The sequence below is a fragment of the Epinephelus moara genome, chromosome 1 (assembly GCF_006386435.1).
Source record: "Epinephelus moara isolate mb chromosome 1, YSFRI_EMoa_1.0, whole genome shotgun sequence".
Classification (NCBI taxonomy): domain Eukaryota; kingdom Metazoa; phylum Chordata; class Actinopteri; order Perciformes; family Serranidae; genus Epinephelus; species Epinephelus moara.
Genome location: NC_065506.1, coordinates 47,341,054 through 47,362,625, shown reverse-complemented (window position 1 = coordinate 47,362,625; position 21,572 = coordinate 47,341,054). Strand labels below are relative to the sequence as shown.

The following is a 21,572-nucleotide window of genomic DNA, read 5'->3' as shown; positions in this document are numbered from 1 at the left end:
CATCAACTGCCACAAAAAAAGCCAAAAACATTCTCAAGGACCCATCTCAGCCAGGACACCATCTGTTTGAACTGCTGCCCTCAGGCAGGAGAGACAGGACAGTTAAATCAAGGACAAACAGGTTAAAACACAGCTTTTATCCAATGGCAATAACTGCAATAATATTTAATAAATGCAAAAAGGCTTGACTGTGGCAGAATGTTTGAGTGCAATATAAAGCATTTGTGCAATGGGTGGAATAGCCTGCGTGTGTGTTTTCTATTCTGTTCTCTTAACAAATTCCATCTGGTTACTTCAATTTTGGTTCCTTTTAAATAGCCTTAAATGTAATTCTGAGCAGCATTAAAAAAGTCTCGAGAAGTCTGAGCTGTAGGAACTCTGTCAGTCTGGACCAAAGTTTTGGACAGACAGATCTGAACACAGTCACGCCACGAGTGCCAAAGAAACGTTACACTAAGAAAGCAGTCCTCAGTTGAATAATGGTACCCAAGGTTTGGTAAAACTCATCTACCTTTCTCTCATCAGGTTGTTGATTTGTGTCCAGGGTGCTCTGCAGAGGACTTCCTGACAGTTTTATTATGAAGACAATTAAAATGTAATCAAAAAATAGGAACAGTGGTTAGCCACATTAGGTTTCATGATTGAATCAATGTGTTGTGACATTGGTTGTGATTGAGAATTTATGAGAGCAACATTTGCCTGCAGGGAGGGGAGAGATAAACCTGCTGGCAGGGAAAGGGACACTGACGTTAAACAGGGATTGCTGTAACATGCATGTTTTTACGGGTGCTTCTATTGATCGGCCACCGAAATTTATCAGCAGATATTTAATTTAAGTTGCGTGGTTGGATGTCTCTATAGAGGCCGAGCAGAGGAGACGATGAGATGATGCAAAACACAAGACGATTTTTTTACATGCTGATAACATGCACACAAAATATAGAATGGAACGGTGTTTCTGTGAGAGAGAGGGAGACGGAGAGATGTGTGAGTAAATGCAAGTGTCGGTTATACACTGGAGTGTGTGTGTGTGTGTGTGTGTGTGTGTGTGTGTCAGATTGAGCTTTTTCCAAGATGGTTTTGCACAGGCTGTCTACCTGAATAGCAATCCTCCAGTGACAAAGTGGTACACTTTAACTCAACGAAAAAATGAGTATCTTCCTTCTTTTTTACCAGACAGACAGAAATAACACAGAACCTGAGTCAAACTGAGCTCATCACCAGACAATCCTGGCACCTCGCAGGCTTGGAAAGACCGCAGGTGAGCTCCATCATCTAAACATGCTGGCACACTGTATATATATCTGGGCTGTGGATCTGACTTTACAGAAGCTCTCTGTAAGCTATAGGCTGTCAGGACCGAGGCGAGACAGAGTGTCAGAGAAGGAGAGAGGAAGCTAACCCCTCCATTTGTTGCAGGCAAACACTGTGTGATTACCAGCATCGTCCTCCAAGACGACAAACAAAACCAGCAGGCTGTTTCATACCACTGAGAGCCACTCTGGCTTCTGCAGTCTTCTGTATTGCAAGTATGACTTGAATTTGAAAGGCTAATACAATCTGTGAATACAACGTTCAAAACAGGCCCCTTTGAAGGGTCTCAGCTTGTCCTCAGTGGAAAAATCCAACCAGCAGCGTGGCTAAAAAACCCAGCAACATTGGCCTGTCAGCCTGTCAGTCGGTCCACCATTTTAGTTCAGACTGAAATATGAACTATTGGATGGATTGTGATGAAATGTGGTTCAGACATTAATTCCCTTAGAATGAACTGTAATAACTGTGGTGAACCTCAGACTTACATTGAGTGCCATCATCAGGTCAAAATGTTGATTTTGTGCAGTACTTTGTGTTGTGGCCAAAACACCTGCAGAACTAATGACGTCCCATCAGCCTCAGCTGTTTATTGCTGTTATAAATATACATACATGATAAACAAATGGCTTCTTTGTTGTCTTAAGGCAGGGGTAGGAATCATGTGGCTCTTTAGCCTGTCTTCAGTGGCTCCCTGTGGCCTTGAAAAAAAAAATCATATGGAAATGAATAACAGCTTTTTTTTTTTTTTTTTGCATTTTCATTTTTGTTTATCATTGTAGTAGGCCTACAGAACCTATGCACCAAGTAAAAAAACTTTTTTTAAACATTTTGTGAGCTAAAATGTGCTTCCAACGTCTATGGCCTCCTGACCCCTTTTTTCCAAATTTTGCCGAACCTCAAGAGTGGTGCCTCCCTGGTCAGGCTAGCTGTGGATTCCAAACCAAAAAATTACAGTTTCAGATGAAAATATAGTGTGTGGGCAGTTTAATTTGCTTTTACCGTCAGCTCTGCAAAGTTAAGGTTCCAAATAGTCATAAATCGCACACTGCAGTCGCCACCTTGTGGTAAAACATACTAATGAATGCTCATTTAGGCCTAGTCCACACGAGCACGGGTATTTTTAAAACTGAACTTTTTTGGCCTCCAGTTTTTAAAAAATCTGCGTCCATATGAGCGGTGTAATAAAAATACCTCCGTCCACGTGACGCACATTGTGACGTCGTACAATGGAGACGAGACAAAATAACTGCGGCTATCCTGTCCACACATGACTGCTGACACCGGACTTTTCCAAAAAGTTCACCCTGGACTCCGGTTACAAATAACTCCGGTTACAGGGGCCCAAAACGTGTGGATGAAAGGCCAAACCGTGAGCAAAGAGTCACGGTTTTATAAATACCCGCGTTGGTGTGGACAGCCCCTTAGACCTGCTACTAATGTTGACTAGCTAATTTAGACTTAAAGGTCTGTGTCATCTTCATTATCAGGCTAAAATATGTTTTGTGACTGCAGACAGATTTTGTTTTTCAAAAATGTCTCTTTTGACAGTAAAGGTTGCTGATCCCTGTCTTACGGGAAAAAAATGTTCTCCAGCTAATACCTCCCAGTTCTAGTCATATGCAGCATCTTTTTTTATGAAAATATTCAGGCGAAGATTAGAGTAATTCTAACTTTTGGGGGAAAGAAACTTCAGTGTTACCTTTCAAATGGGATCATGCGTGTACATGTACTAAAATTGGAACAGCTTTCAGTTTACTTTGGGTATGCCTTGGATAGATTACAGGACTATACACACACACACACACACACACACACACACACACACATGTATACATGTATACATTTATTGTTGGTTTGGATCTTTTCATGGGATTTGTTGTCATTGTTAGTGTTGGCCCTGTTTCCAGCTGGAATGTTGAATGTAAAAGGGAAATAAAGCGACAGAGCCTCCGGGTGCTGGTCCAGCAGGACAGCCTGCATCTCTTTCCATGGGAGACACTGGAGCCGCGTTATCTCAGATACCTGGAGGTATTTGCTGAGAGGACGATCAGCAGTTGTTAGTATTTTGTCATGTCATCTTGACATGAATTCCACCGAGGCCTCAACCCTGTGGAATGGTGTGAAAATGGAGACTGAGATAGTCCCTGTAGATCATAATCATCACATCTGTGTCACTGTTGTCCTGTCACTGCTGTTTTTCTGCTGCAACGCGAGAGCTACTCCGCTGACGTGAAAGGTTTGAGTTACCCTGAAAAGGATGAGGTCGACAGTTAAATCACAAAGACAGAAGTGCTCCCTGTCAGAATTAAAAGCTGCTCTCAGACGCCGAGACAACGAGGCACTCTGACGCTCTGTAATCTCCGGCTAAATGCTAATCTACACATCCAGCTCTTAAGCGCAGGCAGGGGTACGAGTATTGACAGACATCTTATAGTGCTTTTGCTGCTCTTCTGGCAAATGTAATTGAAGACAGGTGAAACTACTGTCCTGAGATTTGCTGAGTGTTTGTTCTTGGAGCCCTCAATCAGCGCTCTGCAGTCCCATGTGATCCCTTTGACTATAATGTTGCAAACCTGATTTAAATGGATACTGTAAAGAAAAACGCTTCAACCAGCACAAAAAGAAAGAGTCAAGACAGCAAGCTATCTCTCTGCCTCTGGTCAGCTACACTGCTCATCAGGTCCATGCCTCTATCTACACGCCAGAAATATAAAACAAATTAATATCATTAAGGCTGTTAAAATAATGTTTTGATTTCTATTAATCAATCACAGAAAAAAATGAGTTAAAAAATGCTGATTAATGGCATTCCGTGGTGCCCTTTGATCCGGTGTGTCATTGAAGGCCACAACCAAGCTAAAATAATGTGTTGTTTGGTGATCTCTTTGACAGATTTCTGCACATGTACCGTATGCAGAATCTGTAGGTAAGATTTTGGAAACGTTCTGGTTTCCGTTTGTAGTCGGAATAGTAGCTCGTTTGAGTTGCAGGTAAACAGTCCATGCAGAGAGGCAGAATGCAGTGGCCAAAATGCAGTCTCAGAACCCATCTGCTAATGTCTCATCTAGCTTAATATGAGCTTTCTCTCTTTTCATATGGTGTGGAGCACATGGACCCAAATGCAGGAGACAGCAGCAACAGGAAGTTAAAAAGATCGCTCTTTATTCCAAGGAAACAGCAAACAAATATCACATAACCAAATCAAGGATCTTTCAAAAACTGAACTGAAAACCAGGACTTAAATACAACCCAGTCTGACGAGGGGACGAAGTGCAGGTGCAGAAAAAGGGCGGAGAAGCTCAGGTGAGGTGAATAAGGTGATGAGGCAGAAGAACAGGCGGGGAGCTGACTGCCTGGGAGGAGCAGAGAATGAGGCTGATACGTGACAGGTGTGCAGCTGGGTAAATAAGGCAAAGACAACACAGGAGCCCAGGAGGGGCCTTTCCAAAGACGGACCCTACCCAGCATCGGAGTGGCACTCCGTTTGTTGTCACCTTCACAGCTTAATGAAGCTCCCTACATCAAGTTGAAGAGTGTAAACTTAGCGGCAAGCTTCGGGACAAGCTTCCCTCTCTGCGGCAGAAAAAAGAGCTGTTGTTATATTTGGTAACCATGGAGAAAAGTAATTTTACTCCCATTTTATGTTCCCCATTTGTATCACATTTATTTTGTTCATGTTGCTGTTCACCAGAATTTTCTCAGCATATTTTATCCTGTTGCCATCAAAATACATAAATGAAACGTAAGTAAATAAACATGCCTAAATAAACAAATAAATGAATAAATAATACTCGTACTCGTACTCGTCGTCCTCCGCTTATCCGGGTCCGGGTCGCGGGGGCAGCAGCCTCAGCAAAGAAGCCCAGACAGTCCTCTCCCCAGCCACTTCCGTCANGTTGCTGTTCACCAGAATTTTCTCAGCATATTTTATCCTGTTGCCATCAAAATACATAAATGAAACATAAGTAAATAAACATGCCTAAATAAACAAATAAATGAATAAATAATACATAAAAGGATATAAAACTTATCCTGAAGATTCACTTGTGACATTTCTTGTCTTTAACTTTTTTAAACATCTTCTTGTTTTTCACTCTGATGCTTAGCTGCTCATTTGTGCAACAGTTGCTGTTACACTTTTCTATGAAATAAACACGACTACCGTTTTATGGAGACAACAGAGGTGTAGATTTGATCCTAAATACAACGTAGCATTTAAGATGTTAACGTCTGTATGACAATATTTAACGTATATCTGAGTTTGAACAGTGTACATTCCCAAGGGAAGTTGTTTGGAACGTTTTTTGTACGGAGTTTCTTCCATGACAAACACAGCTCTGCATTGCACATGGTCAGTAAGTCAGCATCCCTGCACTTGGTTTGGGACGGCACTTAATGTGGAGGACCCTCCGTGTGAATGCGAAAACAGACTGCAAGTGGATAGAGAGAGGGTGTCTCAAACCAGCCCGCCAGAGGCTTTTCCACCCCGACCAGAATACTGTGCTCTGAAAAAATAATGCATACTTATTGTGGTCATATATTAAAGATACTGAACACTGCAAAATATGGTCGATGAGCAGCTTCAGTACAAAAGAATCTGTATTAGACTTCCATCTTAAGAAACATTGGTGCAGCCCTATTGCTAAGATGCAGCCAAAGCCTTTGATTTGTAAATGGTCTATAATGCAGGGGATAATTCAACCTGCTTCCTCTATAGATTGCACTTTAGTTTGATGTGTAAGGAGTGGAAATGTACAGGAAAATGCACATGTAATGACAGTGAGTAGCAGACCGGCTGAGTGTGGAAAAACAGACATATTGTTGAAATTGCACTTATTCTTCTGAAGACATCACAGGCTGTTTGTTTTCTGTTTTGTAAATGGAGGAGCGATTTTAACATGTACTTCTGTAAACTAAAAAAAGGGGGAAACATTTGGAGGTGTTTTTTATTCATAGGACATTTTGCAATGGTTTTACTGGTCCAGCCCTCCTGCGATCAAATCGGACTCTATGTGGCCCATTACCTAAAATGAGTTTGACACCCCTGGGGTAGGGGCTGGTTTGGGAACGGCCTGGAGAGAAGAACGAAGTAAACAGAAATAAAAACACAATCCTCTTAATAATAAACCGACCGAGTGAAAACAAAGGTAAACTACAGACAAACTAAATGAGTCAATTGTACTCAAATCAAATCATGTCAGATTTTAATTGTTACCTCACCAAACATACAACAGTAAAGCAGGTAAAACGAAACAGTTTTTGTGGGGGGGATGCTCCAACACTAAATTGGAGCTCAGGTACTCAGTTTGGTCTTTCCAAATAGTCTTCAGGACACTGACTGTGACAATAACACCGAGGGTGGTGCAACCAAATTACAAGACATGGCTCCATGAAAAACTAAAGGAGTATAATAGAGTGATGAAGAATGAGTTATAAGACCCAGAAAGTCTCAAAGTCACTGGGTTTTTGGTTACGAGCCTCAAATAAGATCTGTGGTTAACACAAGCTTGAGGGATTTTCACATTTTATTCTGTGACTTAAATACATCAGTAAAAACTCCACTTGTTTATTCTGAAGCTTTTATGTGTCTTAAAAAAGGCAGTTGTTAACAATTAGCTAAATGAGACTACAGACCGTCATCACACTGTCCCTGGCTTTGCAGCCTCGCTGTGGTGGTGACATTAGTTCATGTGACCGTGGTGGAGTTTGTTTATAATCCAACGTTAGCTTTTTATTTTGGTGATGTTGAGCCAAGCTATAATGTTGTTTTCTAAACCACAACACATGCATTTGTTGCCTAAACCTATTTATGCGCTTTTGTTGACATCCCAGCGTTGTTTGCGGTGTCCCAGAACATCAACAGCACACACAGGAGGATACCTTACCTTAGCATGTAACATGTAGACGTTAAAGGCCACTGACAAAGCTGCGATATGTGAGGATTTAGGATGAAAATGTCTTGAAATGTTCGTGTCGCACATGTCTGCAACTTATCAGCAGGGAAAAAGAGTGTCACTTGCAGGAAACTACAATGATTGGTTAAATATGTGGAAAAGTTGCGGTGATTGGACAAAATCGCTAGCCTGGAAATCCAGACCCAAATCTAGAAAGATTTAGGGTTTAGTTATGAGTAATGCAAATGGCCCAACTTGAGGGGCGGCACCAAGCATGCATTTGTAAATATCACTGCACGCAATTGGATAACACTACGACCAATCAGAACAATACACGGGGTGATGTATACGCTTAGCTACCAGCGGAGCTAACTGGTAGATTAGACTCTTGCCGTATCCGGTCGGCAAAACAGCAAAAATGTCCTTCTTGCACAGAAAAGATTCGAGTGCTGTCTTCTGTTCCTCTTTTAGAGAAAAAGCCAAGTCTAACTCGTTCATTGTAGCGGCCAAAGCCGTTTCAAACAACTGGTGTTCATCCGTAGCCATCTTGCAATGTTTACTGACTGATTCCGGACTTCGTAGTCGCAGCGCTGTTGTCATCTGTTTAGCTCGCCTCTGGCCCGCCTATATCAGATACACCTATGTGATTGGTGCAGCTCGGCTCCAACGGCATGGGTCTGCAAGGGTTCCACCCACACAGGGTTTGTAGCCTGCAACTTCGTACCAGTCATTTAGAACTGAAGAAGCTTCTTGGATGAGAGGCGAAACGTCTTCAAGAGACACAAGCAAGTCCAGTTGCTTACGATATAGCACTTACGATTACCATGACCTGGATGACTGAGAATCTTCACCGACTTAATAGCCTAACGTTAGCTTTTACCTCTGGCAGTTGGATTTACGCTTCAAAAATCATAACAATTGTTTTCATGTGTGAAGATTTCCTTACTGAACAAAACATCTCATGAACGTTTGTTCGCCGCAGAGCTTGTTTTGTTTTTTTTTGCAATAATCCAAAATCCAATGGAAAAATCCCATTGGCTTTTTGTTGAGGGAACCACAGCAACGCTTACATTCATGTTAACCTACAAAAAAAAAAAAAAAATCCTGCACCCCTCTAAGTCACGATATAAATCATACATATTGTAATTACATGATGCAATCTGTCTGGGCTCTTCGTGTTGAGCTACTGGTCTCTAAAGCGCAAACTTTAAAAAGTTTACATACATAGTATACAAATGTATAAACCAAGCTAAAGCATGCTCGTCCATGTCAAATATTTCTATCTACCTTGACATGAAATCTTCACAGCTCATACAGTACCATCTGCAGGATAATAAGCATGGCAGTAAAGATAAGAGGCTCTTATCTTTCCCACAAACTGTCTGGAGGAGACAGAGATTTAGAGACATATCTAATTCTTATCCACGATCTCTTTCACAACTGAGGGAATCTTTCTACAACACCAAAATACACGAGGGCCTACAGCAGTGAGATTTATTATGTGCATACATTTAAATTCTAGTTCCTGTATATGCTGAGGTGCATTTCGGGAATGTCTTTTCACCAATTTATTCTCCATAAGTTTAATTATTCAGTTCAATAATCTTGATCTCAAACTAATTTGACTGCACCCAGCGGTGAGACTCCAGTATCAGAGTGGCATATATGAGAGTTAAGGGTTGTTCCATCTTGATCATCTTAAAAAATAAATTCATTTTATTTCATTTTGTCACATTCTCCTTTTCTGTCCCTCCCTTCATCCTTGGAGCCATTTACTCTCTCTCTGTTCACCAGATACCCTCTGACTTTTTCTCTTGTTCCGGTCACCTTGCTCCCACATTCAGCCACTCCCTCCTGCTCTGCAACAGCCCCTTTCCATTTACAGTGACAGTCGCCTGACCTCCTCCACCCACCTCCTTACCTGTCCCTGCATAATGTTTCAGCCTCACTAGATGCAACCAATTTGCATAAACTCACGTCTGCCCTGCGCCGCTGGACGCTTGTGCATGCAGCTTGATTGGCTGTCCATTTGAATTTCTTTTTTTTTTTTTTTAATGTCACACCATCTCATTGCACCACCAGCTTGGTCCCCATCACAGGTATCCCAGCATGCTTTGTGCAGTGAATCAGTCGCTTCCAATACACAGTGAATGGGAGCAAATCTCTGGCTGCATATATTGGAGCTGCACCACAGTGGGATATTTGTCAGTAAGCAGTGTTGTAAATTGCTGTGGATTTTAGGCCTGTTCATAAGAATTTGTAGGCAGCACAGAAAACTATCAGGAACTGATGTGGAGATTCCGTTTCTTGATGTTTTACAAGCCAGAGAAGCTTGGCAGCCTCCTGGTCCGGGAGAGGCTTTTACATGTCAATGAAAATATTGTGATCTGCACAAATGCAATCAAACCCACAGGCTCGATTGACCAGGTTAAGGAACTCATTCTGTCCTCAGTCTGTCAACCTATTAAATCAGAGTCTGGCTTCTAAGTAGCCTCAGTGTGCCTGAGCCATTTGTTGTTTGGTTACATGTTTTGTATCAGTGTGCATTTAGGTAATGTCCTGAGATGACAGATTTCAGATTTTTTTTTTCTGACAGAAAGTGAAATCAAAGTCAGGGTGGTCGAGGGATTTTGACTCAGCAATGGTCCAGGAGTTACATTAGCCCTTTTTAAACAGGAATTGTGCAAATTTGCAGGAAAGCCCAATCAGTCTTTTTTCAGCATTGGCAGGATAAAAACAAAATCGGGGAGTGCAGCAAAATGCCGCCTACCTACTTTTGTTTATACAGAATGCGCCTTTTTCGGGGCAATGGGGGGCGTGAGCAAGTAACAAAACGTGTAGCTCAGCGTGTGACGTAAACAGTGACGTGGGAGGGAAGCCGCGGCTGGTCAGTCCTTCGGCGATTCTCTCGTAAGTCGGCCCGTTCTTCACCGTCCCCGTCATCTGACGGTTAATGGCCTCTTCGTTTGCGAGGACAAGGAGGGCGCGCAATTCCTTGTCTCCCCAGTTGCTCATCTTTACAGTGTCTGTCAGGTTTGTGTTTCCCTCTTGCTACTAGCTGCTCGCTAATTCCTGCTATCAGCTGTTTCCTGTTTATCCACCGCCAGTGGCTCTCACGTGTGGCGTCATCAACAGCTCCTCCCACAAGTCATCAACAGCCCCTCCCGTTGCAGAAGGCCGCCTCGTTCTGTTTAAACTAAAAGGGTTTCGCCAATATGTCTACCCTACGAGGCGGAAAATTGGGCGCCTCGGATCAACTCGCCAATCCAGCTCTGTGTGTCTAAACGCTCGCAGCTTGCTGGCAAAACGGCCCAACATTTGTGGAAAATCTGGCAGTGTAAAAGGGGCTACTGTTTTCTAAAAGGCACTTACTCCATTTTAAGAAAAATCTCCTACAAACCTCAGACTTTTTATAATTATAGACTCATAAACTGCAGCTTGAATAGATGGGCCTTGTGTAAGAAAGTGTGGTATGATGAATTACCTTGCTACTGGCAATGCTAAGTAGCAAGGTAATAAACATTATAAATATACATAATAAACATGCAGCTTATTTCAACAATTTATGATTGGCTAACGAAGGTCAGTAACTACATTCACAAATAAGAACATACATACAGGGTTTGAAGGACAAGTTATTGTGGTATTGTAGTATTATTGTAGACAACTGAATCTCCTAGGCCTTAACCACCATGCAGAGTGGCACGACTACAGTCCCCTTCACTAAGTTCAGTTTCAGCTTTACTTAGTCAGACATACAGATGACATGCTGTACAGGACCTGCTGTCATTCAGGAGGCCATGTGTTTAGTTTATCGGAAGCCAAAGTGAACTGCGGCCCCAGTATGGAGGAGACTAAGAGGAAAAGACGGACACACAATCCTAAAATTTCAGTAAGAATATTAAGAATATTAATAACTACCCAAACTGCTAACTAAAGTAACTAGCAAATCTGAATAGTGTGAAAACATCGAGGGTTGGAGGAAGGTTTGAGCCACGCATTTTCACTGCTATTCACTACTGATGATTAAAATATATTTTTTGGGAAAACACAAATAATGAGACAGAAGCTAATTTTTGTTTTGTACCCAAAGTTGCTGGTTCTTATAAAGGGAGAAATAAGCCATGATTGACATGTCTGTTTATTCAAATCAATTCATATTGTGTCAAGCAGCACAGAATGAGAGACAGGAAGCAGCTCTCAGCAACATCAGCCCTTTAATGACCTTCAACACAGGGGACAAGACCTCGACAACAGGGTTGAAATATCCAGCAGGAGTCAGAAAATGTAACAGCCACCTCACTGAACTATAAACCAGGACAAACATGACAGATACCAATGCAAACTGTCGTGTTCTGAGCAGACACAGCTTCTGCTGCCACAAGCGGAAATTACAGGAAGCTGTCATGTTTAAATCTGTTGACATGTGATATGTCTGACAATATGTTGCCTTCAAAATCAAACTGCTGTAAAGGTCATTTGGTTTAAATAGACGTTTGAATACATGTCTGAGCTTTGCTGCTGTGGCCTTGTCACTACACGTGTTTTAGCTTCAGGAGGCAGTTTTGTCAAATCAACAAGTGGGTCCCAACCTGAGAAAGTGACCGACAGAGGACGGAGTTACAGAATCTCAAGTTTGATGATGGTGCACAGCAAACAGCTGGTTCAAACAGTAACAGATTACCTATGGGTTAATATGCATTTATTTTCTCGTAACATTCATTCTGAAAATCTATTCTGTCTGAATTTGTAATTAGTAACTTTAGCCTCAGATTTCCATTCACAAAATAAACAACATGTTTTCATCCCAGCTGGTCAAATATCACTGCTTTGTTAGTGGAAATACTCATGAAAATATGACACACTAGGTAGCCTCCTGCGTCTCTTTTGGACGTTTGCGGATGTCGTGTCAATTCATCAAATCAAAATTAAATCACGTTTATTTATAAAGCACATTTAAAAACAGCCAGAGCTGACCAAAGTGCTGTACAGAACATGTGAGTCAACATCAAACAAGGACCAGTTAAGGACAATCAAATGCCAGGGAATACATATGAGTTTTTAGTTTTGCCTTGAACATAACTACAGTGGAGGCACATTTGATAGAAAAAGGTAAAACGTTCCACAGCTTGGGAGCGGCCACCGCAAAGGCCCGATCTCCCCTGTCCCTTGACTTTGAACGAGGGACAGCCAGGAACGGCTGGTCTGAGGATCTGAGAGGTCTGGGGTTGGTGAGGGGGCACAGGAGCTCAGAGATGTACTGGGGTGCCAGGCCATGTAGGGATTTGAAGACGAACAGTAGGATTTTGAATTCTGTTCTGAACTTGACCGGAAGCCAGTGCAGAGATGCCAGGACGGGTGTAATGCTTTCTCGCTTTTTTGTACTGTTTATCATTCTGCACCAGCTGCAGACGGGACAGAGAAGACTGGTTGATGCCGAAATAAAGTGAGTTGCAATAATCGAGGCGAGAAGAAATTAGGGCGTTAGTGATGGTTTTCAGATCGGTAAGTGAGAGGAAAGGTTTGACTTTGGTGATATTTCTGAGATGGAAAGAGCAACCTTTGACCACGGCGTTGATTTGTTTTTCAAATTTGAGTGATGAATCAAATATCACACCAAGATTTCTGGCATGGGAATGAAGGTTGGGCACCAGGGACGCTAGATGGTGTTTGAGGGACCGAATAGGACCACTTCGGTTTTACTGTTGTTTAACTGGAGACAGTTTGTCGACAGCCAGAGTTTCACCTCCTGGAGACAGGGTGTCATCAGCGTAGCAGTGGGATGAAATGTTGTGCTTTTGAAAGACTGGGCCTAAAGGCCAGGTCATGCTTGTTACATGCATAAAGTCTTTTTGAAAACTAAATTACAGTGTAGGTAAAACGCTTCGTTTTTGTATGTTGAGTTCCTTATATTTAGGCAACAAGAGCAGATAGTTAGGTTTAGAAAAAAACATGGCTTAAAATTTACACAGGAACCAAACAGCAGGCTCCCAGGTGAAAGTCCAGACTTTGTTTGACACATCCACCTCCTCTTCCTCCTGCCCTGTAATAACTTTCTCGCTCTCTTGATATTACAGAAGTTGTCTGCAAACTTACAAACTTCCAGTGATCAGTGTGTATCACACTGCTGTGTATGGTGCCTCTCTGCGTCCATGTCTGATGCCGACGTCCTCTGACAAAGCATAAGTATTTTACGACTTAAGCAGGGTTCATACTTCTGTATCGAATCAACGCCGTACCCACGCTGTAGGCTAATTGATACAATGTAAAATGCCATAAGTTTGTGCTAATAACGTTAACATGTTGTATTTGTAGGGAAAATGTGTCCAGATAAAGACAAGTGTTTGTCTGTGATTTGTGTACTTGTGTTTGAAATTGTTTCTATTGAGCCATGTTTAATGTGTGTTTAATGTATGTTTTGAATCAACTTAACTTTACAGCACTTCACAGAAACCCCACCACCGACTGACACACCACCACACAAGTATAAATGCTTACCACAACATAGGCCACGTGCATAGACTACAGGTGTAGGCTCTGCATTGAGCTGACTAACAAGTATAAATTCGCCTTTAGGTTGCTTCCCTCTGCCTCTAAAGCTGACACGCCAGGCACGTATCATATCACCACAAAGGTGCCCCGCTGTGTCTGCTCAATGCTAAAATCATTGACAAAGCTGGGAGTGAGAATGGGCTGAAATAAGATAAAAAACATCTGTTTAATATCAGAGAAATTGTCATGATGTAAGATCTGTTTATAGCAAAACACTGACTAAAGCTATTAGTGTGCACGTGTGTGCATAGGGAAGGGTTATACTGCTCAACATGCAAATTGACCTCCGACAAAAAAAGATACCCAAGTGAATGAAACCTAAACCTTTGGTCTGCAGTACAATGTGTGTGTGTGAACTTGAGTGAAATGGGAGCGCCACTGGACAAATGCAGCAAAAACCAACACACCTGACACGGAGCAAGCGTTTCCTCCTTTCCCATTATTCAGACTCTGTCTCATTCTCCCTCCATCTTTAGGAGGAGAATAGGTAAGTAGGTTTTATATGAAGGGTGTGAGATCTCCTCCACTAAGGGATCATTGCCTTTTCATGTGATTTCACTTTAGATAATAATGTGTTAGATCTTCAAAGCCTCAGCACTCATCTGCAGCCCCATACCTAGCCCTGCAACTTCCTCTGAGGCAAATGTATTATTAACATGACAAAAGCTCTGTGGTCTCTCCGTGCCCCGCCGTTCATTAGCATTTATATAGACGTTGGACGCCACGGCAGACTGCTGTACGGCTTAATTCAGAGCAGCACGCTAAGACCTGGCAGGGGGAAGGGAAACAGCATGAGTCTAAATATTGATGGATAGTGGAGGACGTGCAGAAGCCCGTATTTGTCTGATGGGGATGTCATGCTGTCCCTAGAAGTATTGTTTTGTCCCTGATGTAACAACTGATGAACGCTTGGCTTCTCTGCTTTGTTTCATAGAGGCAAATCAAAGGAGACAGGCCCTGTCAAACGTATAAAATAATAACACTGGTATTACCCTCATACACCCTCGGTAATGTCAGGGATTCATGCCAGCAGTGGTCCTGTTTGAGTTTCAGAGCTTCTAGAGATTTGAGTTGACATTAAAGGGGCTTGCTTTCCCGACAGCCAAACAGATGTTGCATACATCTGGCCAGGGTTAGTTTGGAACCAGAATCAAACACACAGATGAGTTAAGCAGCACGCAGGAGGAAAGTAAAGGAAAATGAACACTGTCTCACACATATTTGGTAATTTGTAGTTTGATTACCTTTTCCTCCCGAGTATTTTTTCCAGATGCATGATTATAATACTGATGATATCAGAAGAACGTGGATGTTGGACGTCTGCAAAACCTCTGATTACACTCAATGACTTTTTTTAACAAACGATTATGTTTATATCAAATTAACAATGGCTTATAGAACAGAAACACCGGGTTCAGGTTCGGGAAAATAATGGATTTGGCTATAAAAAAAAAGTCGCTGTGGATGTGACAGATAAACCACTGTACTCCACCTGGACTGAGCTGCTAACAGCACCCAACATGTTTTGCTCTCGATTTACAAAAAGTCGCCTGCCATCTGTACGTTAATAACTTTCATGGTTGTTGTTAATAATTAACACCTGTTGGGCCTATTGATTATTTTTTTCTTTATCATAAGATTAGAGTCAAGTGGTCATCTTGTGATAGAATCACATCAGCTGCAATGCAATGATCCGAAACATAAAACAAATGTGGGCGTAAAGTGGGCGACTAATGGCCCCCTCCCTGCTTTCTACCCTGACACCCAAGGGAGATTTATACTTCTGTGTCAGTCCAATGTCGTACCTACTGCACACTGTAGGCTTTGCAACAACGCACTTGGTCAGTGACTTCCGGCACCAGACACCAACAAAAAAAGCTGTCCTTTCACGTCGGCATGATACGTGGTTGGTCGTCGTTATTTTTTAATGGAGCCTGGCGGCATTAAAGGAAAGCCAGGACACCAACGAAAGTTTAGGCAGCAAAGGTTTGAGTAGGGAGGGCAGGAGAGTCCGTGGTTGGGTCCCTCAACCTTCACCCAGGAGGCCTGTGTTTGCTCCCCGAAAGATTATACAGCCAAACCTTGTTCTTTTTTCCTAAACCCAACCACATGTGGGAGTTGGCCAAACGTAACCACTTGTGTTTGTTGTTGAAGGAAAAAACCGTCAATCCGCGCTGTTGTACTGACGTAGTGAGTTTATTTCGAAAGAGACTGTATGCAGACTGTACATTCCCTGTAAAAGCAGAAGTGTAAAAAACAGACAATTCATGTAACACGACACAACGTCCCAAAACCAAAGTAGCCAGGGTACCTTGCACATCATATCTCGACGTGGAGAGTCCATGACCAAACATCGATACGTGATGAGTTCGGAGTGAGAATGTGTTGTGAAAACGGCAGTCCTAACCTATGAGTGAGTCATTATTTTTACAGACTATGATCAAACATATTATCATCCCTGCGAAGCGATGATTGTGCATGTAGAATAGACTTCATTGTCATTGTACAGGGTACAACGAAATGATGGGAATGGGAATATGTTCAAGAATTAATGTTATATGTTCACAAGCTGCAACGAAACACATGAACAGTGAGTGAAGTTAATCAGGGTGTGTTCGGCAGTGGACTCTGAAAAAAACAAAGGTGGAAAGAGAAGTTTAATAGTCAACATGCACAGGTTCTGTGAGTATCATTATGCTGAGTCATGTTTACTAATGTCCAAATTCAGAACTTCTCAATGAAGATATTCTAGTGTTGGTCAGTTTGTCCTTTGTGTCTATCAGAGCATAGAAGTGTGGTGCAGGTGTCGGGAACACGCTGGAATAAGCCTCCGTCCCTGCAGCAGCAGTTACAGGACACAACACACCAACTGCTTTGTCTAACATTCACACCGCATCAACAGATCCAACAGTTTCCCCTCTGTGTGCTCAGCAGCAGCTGCTTGTAGCAGAGTGTTTTATTTAAATCCTTGCTTTGTTTAATTATTTCATGTGAACATTAATAATAATTATACATTAAAATAATGAGTCGCACCCAGCAGGAGATTATCAGGGCAATATTCACCTCGACTCTATCCTCTTTGCTTTATCTTCTAATTAACAAATTACTTAATGAGTGCAGAGTGCGCTGCATGTTTGTTTGGTTTTGTGGTCAGTGAGTTGTAAATGAACTCTGGAACACTGTAAGATGAAGATGGAACATTTTCAGTGCTCTTGCTAGTTTTATCCAATTACATGAGACATCATGCTGGGATAATTGTATCAACTTGTTAGCTAACATTAGCATTATGAATGAATATTTATACTAAACTTTGCACATTGTTTACAGCGACAGTAAACTCTAAAGAGAGAGGACAGAAAGAGAAAGGCCTGACGGGGAGCAGGGCATGCTTTATTCAGTTCAATTCAATTCAATACACACTATCTCCAAAAATGAGCTTTGCTGTCTTTGTTGAAGTTGGCGCTGAGTTTGTTAGTTATGTCCTTGTCATCATTCAATCATCATTTCACTGCGACAGACTTTCTAAACTCCCTCAAAGAACATGGTCAGTCCCGAGTGTCATCGAGTTGTGTTTAGACAGATGCATTTAATTCAATTAAATTTCAATTTTACAGTCATTCTCTATATACAGCAGCATCCAGTGAACAAAATGTTGTCACTCATGAGTCCAGGTGCAGTTAAGAACATTAAACAACATTAAAGTGCAATAAAGTGCACTTAATGAGTGAATACGCATAAAGATAAAAACAGGTAAGTGCAGAGGAATAAATATTACATAATAATGATGAACAATAAAACAGAGAACTGATCATCTGGATAACAATTATAACTGGTTTCAGAGTACATTAAAACATATATACAGGATAATAGATGAAAAACAGTGGACAGGTTTTCCAGTGAGTGGTCATACAGTAAATGTCCATGCTCTGATGTGGATGGCAGCAGAGTGTTTAGAAATCCAACAGCTTGGGAGTAAAAGCTGTTGCAGAACCTTGTGAAACGGCTCCTGATGCTGTGGAACCCTCTGCCTGATGGCAGCAGGGAGAACAAACTGTGTGGAGAACAATTGCAAAGCCTTTGCGTGTGCACTGCCTCTTGAATATGTCTTGGATGGTGGGAAGAGAGACCCCGATGATCCTCTCTGCAGCTCTAACAAGTCGTTGCAGGGTCTTTTTATCACGTTTTGCTGTTTCCATACCGTAGTGTGATGCAGCTGGTCAGAACACTTTCCACAGTGTCAAACAATATCAATAAATAATGAACAATAAAAGAATACAGTATGTGCACATCTGCAAGTTTTGGCCCTAGGTGGCCTTTACCTTTTCTACTCTTTCAAATTTGGCACAGTGGTAGAGGGTCATGGGAGGATGCGAATGAAGCAATATTACATCAATTGGCCAAAGGGGGGCGCTATAGCAACCGATTGAAATGTCAAACTTTGAATGGGCATATCTCATGCCCCGTATGTCGTAGAGACATGAAACTTTGCACAGAGATGCCTCTCCTCATGAGGAACACATTTGCCTCAAGAACCCATAACTTCCTAAAACTGAGCTTCTATAAGGCAATGAATATTGCGGAGGGCGTGGCGTGAGAGAGGGGTTGAAGATACACTGCTGACCTTGACAAACAACATATATGAGCACCTTGAACAGGCAAAGAGTCTTGTCAAGATTGTGTTCATAGACTTCAGCAGTGCCTTCAACACAATCCAACCCCACCTGATGGTAAAACACTTGGTACACCTCGGGGTAAATCCAAGATTAGTTTTGTGGATTTATGACTTTTTGACTAACTGCAGTCAGCAAGTCAAATTCAATTCATGTGTCTCATTATTAAAAGCCGCAAACATGGGGGCACAGCAAGGGTGCGTTCTGTCCCCTATTCTATACACCTTATACACCAGTAACTGCCAAGCAACCTTCTCAGACCGCACTTATTTTAAATATGCTGATGACACAGCATTAGTGGGTTTTTAAAAGTCTATCACTGCATCCCTAGAGGGTTTTGAGAGGGAGATGCAGGGTTTTATTAAATGGTGTACAGATAGTTTGAGATGCAGGGTTTTATTAAATGGTGTACAGATAGTTTCCTCGTGGTTAATGCGAAGAAAACAAAAGAGATGGTCATAGATTTTAATAAAAGGGGAATTATAGTTCCACCTTCAAATATCAATGGTAGAGTGAACATACACATATTTGGGTGTTGAAATTGACAACAAACTGACATTCAATGAATGTGCACAAAATAAGACCAAAAAGTTGCAGAAGAGGATGTGTTTTTTTTTTTAAGGAAACTCAATCATTTGAGAATAGATAGCTGTATTCTTCAGATGTTTTACAAAGCTCTCTTACAGAGTATCTTATCCTTTGGCCTTATTTGTGCCTTTGGGATGGTATTCTGTACATAATCACAGAAACTGTCAGTGTGTCATTCTGTCAGTCAGTCAGTCAGTCAGTCAGTCATACATTGCTCTTCTTAATGGGTTCAGTTGACTATTTAATCTGCAATTTCCTATGACCTGTATCCCAAACACACACCATGTGAAACTGTAGGTGGGCAACTGTGCACTCAATGGGTATGGACTAGTTGGATGTAATAATCAAATAGACAAAGCTTCTCCAGAGATACCCCCCCTCCCCTTGTTCTCCTGAGTCACAGCCTTGCCAGGTCACCATCCACCTGCAGCGTCTCCTGCAGGGAAGTTTCTTTGAGGCGATGTCAGTGCAAAGAGCAAGCTGCCGGCCCCATCAGTCAGTGTTAGATCATAACAACACTTATGGTAAAGGTGATCTGGGTGCTGGCTCTGTGGCCTCTGATGACTAATGAGGCTTGAAATTAAATTCAGTCCATTTGGCCATAAATCCCACAATATGTAATGTGATTTGCTATCTTGTGTGGCCATCGATGATCAGGGCAGGAAGAGCAATCTAGACACAGAACATGTGACACTTTGCACGTGTACAGATTATAAGTACATGTATTTTATCTCAAATGTACTCGAGTAAAAGTAAAAGGTGTTCTGAAAAACAACTACTCTTGGAAGCACAATTTATTACATCAATTAATATTATTAAAGCACATGTAACAGAGTTAATGTAACATGTTTCTAGCCACCACTGGACCCGTGCCCGTACATGATGGCACAGTGCTGTGTGTGCACTGGATGCTCAGGATGAAAGATGCTCCTGATAGTACGTGCTTTCACTGTTTTTTCACATTACTGTTATCACCATGCATACATCTAATATATTTTCACAGCCTTGCAGAAATGATGCTCGAGGTTTTCATCCAATTAACCTTCTACATATATCTGTCTCTGCTCAGTGACATGCTGGCACCACTGCCTCTGGGCTGAACTACAAATTAGGGTCTGACCAGAGAAGCTTTCTGAAGGCAGGTGCCTATTTTTATGCAGGAATGATGTTAACCGAGAATATTCCCTTCATTGACCATATTTTAAAAGCCTTGACTGTATAATTCCATACATCCATCATTTTGATGGATTAGGAGTAATTGCTGGCCCTGCCACATGGTTAGTAACCTAATGTAACATCACACATTTAGACAGAATCCAATGAAAATGGAAGAATGGTCAACAAAGGTCCAACACAAAAAATCTGAAAGTCAGGTTTCTGAGAAACAGCTGCTGAACTCAGCACGACATCAAATCAGGACACTCGTGGAGGCAGGTTGATTGAGATTGGAGTGTGAAACTGTGTGACCAGTTAGAGGCAGCTATCACCCTGCAGACACACAGATCAGCATGCTGCAGTGAAAAGAGAGGATCCCCAAATCTTTTCTCAAGGCGAGTGGAGCCACATCAGCATCATTCCTGAACCACAGTACCTCCAGTGCAACATCACCTCCCTTCAGCCCTTTTCATTCACGCAACATCACTGGCTTCATTTTCCTGTTAAAGTTTTTGTCACTCAGACAGAGGCGACTGTGACGTTAATGTAAGAGACACAGACAGACAAACAGACAGGTGGAGCGAGAGGGAAATAATATTATTGAAAGAGTCAGAAGATATACTTTAATGTAGTGACCTTGAAGGTGGAACATTTCTTTCTCTGTCTCTGCATGTTGAACTTCATGTTAATCTGACAGTGTTCATTTCAGACTTGTGCTGAAAGTGACACTGAAATTTTTTCAGGCACCTCGCAAGATTTCTGAAAATAAACTTCTCCTACTTTAACTTTTATAACCCCATCTGTCACACTGACGGATTATAATTAGATACGGTGCAACCCCTGCTTTTATAGCCTAAATTAGATTTGTTTTATGCGTTTTATTATTTTGCCTTGTCAAAGTGACAATGCCCCTAAAGCAGCGCACATTCAGGTAGCGAGCAGTTACCATCACTGCCTCCACTGTTTAACATGTAAACACAACAACAGAAGATGGGTGGGAGTCTGTGAGTCAGCTGTAAGGAAACATATCAGTTTGAAAAGACAAAGTTTAACGTCACATCAAAAGAAAAGGTCAGTGTCTCCACCAATAAACAGTGTTTGTGATATTAGTGTAATGTGCTATGCTAATTGTTTCATAGTGCTAACCAATGCCTCTGTGATTGTATTCAAGGTCTTTGGTGGATTATATGAAGTAGTCCATACCCATTGAGTACAGCATACCATACCATGACTTAGTCATACCAGAAATTAGAAAAGAAAACAACATTGGTCCACAGGGGGAGCCACAGCGATCGGTTGCATTTTAGACATTTTGAAGCATTTTTCTGTTGTTATAGCGCCACCCAGTTGCCAATTAGAGTTAAATTTCTCTAGATAAGAAATGAGCTCTCTAGTGCCA

At 41.8% G+C, this 21,572-nt stretch overlaps 1 protein-coding gene across 1 annotated transcript in view; it reads left to right on the top strand.

Moving 5' to 3' along the window:
• si:cabz01068815.1 (solute carrier family 51 subunit beta) overlaps positions 1-21,572 on the top strand; it is a 364,543-nt gene that overhangs the window by 104,455 nt on the left and 238,516 nt on the right. The gene's annotated exons all lie outside the window — the stretch shown is intronic.